We start from the raw sequence: 3,186 nt of genomic DNA, 5'->3' as shown, positions 1-3,186 counted from the left end.
TCACATGTTTTAAATTTTTTACAAAAGAAGAACAAAATTAAATTCAAGAAAATTTTTTCAATATTAACTTCTGTGGCCTACGGAACTCCATTCTTAGGAACTGATCCTGTAGAGTTTACTTTATAGAACTCCTTGTGCTTTTGAGAAAGATACTGCAACATCGCAGTACATCTTTTCGTTTTGCAGCAGACTGACGTGGCAGTTGTTTCAAATGAAGGACGAAGTAGAGCATCAGTCATGGTCCAAACTTATGTTGAAGTCATTGACGTTTCTCCGTTCCATTCTTCTGCTTCAGAATAAGAATTTTTAATAGCTGTTTGAGATGAGTGACCATGAATCACCTCGATAATACTACGTTTGTATATCTTACACACCTGCATCGACAACAACGTTTCAGTTGCGTCTAAAACTCAAAGGTGTCAGTTGTAAGTGTAGGAATTACATAGAATGGGTCCACAACTTTAGCAGGCTCAGCAATCTTGTGTACATCTTGTGGAAGAAAGGCTCTACTCATCTTTCCTCTACTATGCGCGATCTAGAACTGAACGTTTGAAATTTTTTAATGATCTGGCACTTGAAAGAAGTGTAGGAAGATGCAACAGAGTACCGAGTACACGACAGCACAGAAAAACGTTTTGCGAAAACATGCACCTAGAAAGTTTGACATTTCCATTTTCTCTCTCTCTCTCTGATCTCTTTCTATCTCCCTCTCCCTCGTCCCCGTCTTTCTCTCTCTATACTCTCTCTCTATTTCTCTCTCTTCTCTGTCTCTCGCTAGAAATCTCGACATTCAATTTAATCGGCTCATGTAGACAAAAAATCGGAGGGTAATTGCTCTCACATTCTAGTGACATTTCGTGACCGCTATTTTGTAATTACGTTTTGTAACTGTGCGGGAAACGTAAGACGAAAATCTATGGCCAGTTCGCTCAGACAGCAGGAATTCGACTTCCAGTTTAGACAGAGATCACTGTCTCACTAAATCTATCTCATTATTATATATTTGAAAGTTTTTCTGTTATTTAACAAAAAACTCTAATATGAGAAGTGTAAGATACTCGATCAACAGAGAGGCAAATAAATAGAGACGGACGTCGAACTGTCTAATAATCCATGGAAAATTAGAGAACCTGGTAAGTCTGCTCATCTCATCTTGGAAAAAGACAAAAAAATACAACGAGAATAAAAAAAATACGGACAAGTAACTGTGGAACACATTCTTTAATTGCATGATAACGAAATATTACAAGCAATCACTTCTTCTTGTGAACTGATAATTTTTCCTAAATATTCTTTTTGTTTCGCTCATTAAAATTTTGGTCTGGCCTCCTACTAAGAATCTCTATTATATGTGCAGGTAGCAGCACGAAAATACTTGATACGAGTTACGAGACAACCGTACGTTTGAAGGAATTATTGTCTCTAAACCGAAATATTACAGCGAAAACAAAACCTCCACACATAAAACATAATTAATAGTGTGATTCTCCCTCCTATTTGTTGATAATGCCATCCCACAGACGATATTGTAGATACTGTAAATGAATGAGCTAACTGGGCTACCAATTGTGATATTTCTCTCCTGTGGGAACGTAACAGTTCTATCGCTTTTTATCACTAGTTTACAAGAATTTAAACACATTAAAGTTGGTTTCCCAACATAATAAAGTCATTTTAGCAGTACTGCTGACAGTAAGTAGGCAGTGATAACGATATCTGTCAACGTCACGGATTGTCTCGTAGTTTGCTGCGTAGATAAATAAACCAACTTCTAAATAAGGACTACTTGAAGGAATCGATATGTCTCTGGAAAAAGGACACACTACCTTTACAAGGATACAGTAACATTACTTAACGTGAAAGACCAATACTTAACACTGACAGCTCTTGCTTCTTTTATTTTATTTCCAACTTAAAGCGTAAATTTATATAACAGATATTCAGATTAGTTGCAGTCAAGGTAACAAAAGTACAGTTTTTAACAGAATAAATTTCGGTATCTTCTACGTTTTCAGTAAACCATTTAAAACCTTAAGAAAGAAAAGAAAAGAAATATAACGAATCCAAAATACTCGCGAAATACCGAAACACAAGAATTTAATTTGTCAACTTCCATTTTCTTCGCTGTCCAGTAAGAATTTATAATGACTTGTTCCTTCTACCAAGGTGGCACCTGTGAATAATCTACGACGGTTAGTTTTAGTAATTTTAAAGTTTCCTGCTGCTGATTACTCTTTTAACTGTACCGTGGTAAACACGTATTCGTGGATTTCATTACACTTTCTTGAGGCTACAGCTCCTTTTGGAATAATGAAAAAGGCGCTAAATTTATGTATCAGCCGTGGCTGAAAGAAATCTGGAAGTGGTGAGGCCTATTTTAGGAAAATGTACTAACTGGCACTAGTAGTCTATTCTCATGGTGCTTTTGTATCGTTGAGAGCTGGTATTCGAACTCAACCGAAGATACATCAGGAACTTTAAAATGTTTGTTCTGCTTGCATATTATTTTACGTTTTTTAAGTTGTGGCAACACTCTGACATGTAGAGTAGCGAGGTCAAGGCTGCGTTGGTAGTTGGTAGTCTGTCCGGTGGCTAGGCCAAGGAATGCGTCATGACAAAAAGCTATTTTCTAAAATGAAGGCTGTAGAGATTGGTTGATATGTAACATAACCTGAGATGTAGATTAGGTTGGAAGGTGATATGAGCAGTTGTGATCACATAGGCCATAAATTATTAAAAAAGATTCTACTCGTGGTACAAGACCTTCCTGAAGACAGAGTGAAACAAACAATGTATGACTTCTTTCGTGCCCATTGATGCTATCAAATGAAGAAATTCATTAAATATAACATAAAGTAGCGGATTGGTAGTTAACTCACTGAAATTTTTACATATATGACAATACATGCTATGCTACTAATGCTTGACGTTGTTTATGGCATTGTAATGGACCAACAATAATAACTTTTTACTATAATCATTGTTACTCAGCAAGTGAGTGTGATGAAACCAACGAATGTAGATACAATAACTTCGTTACTATGGCAGATTGATATGCAGTTTACCACCTTAGCCATAGTGAAACGTGACAGTTGTGAGCTGATGAAGCCAACGAATGTGTTGCCATGAGAAGAATTATAATACATCTTGCGGACATATTTTACGAATTTTGCGGTTGCTTCATTT

This window comes from Schistocerca cancellata, chromosome 9 (assembly GCF_023864275.1).
Source record: "Schistocerca cancellata isolate TAMUIC-IGC-003103 chromosome 9, iqSchCanc2.1, whole genome shotgun sequence".
Classification (NCBI taxonomy): Eukaryota; Metazoa; Arthropoda; class Insecta; order Orthoptera; family Acrididae; genus Schistocerca; species Schistocerca cancellata.
The sequence above is the reverse complement of the archived record's forward strand: the minus strand, read 5'-3'. Positions refer to the sequence as shown.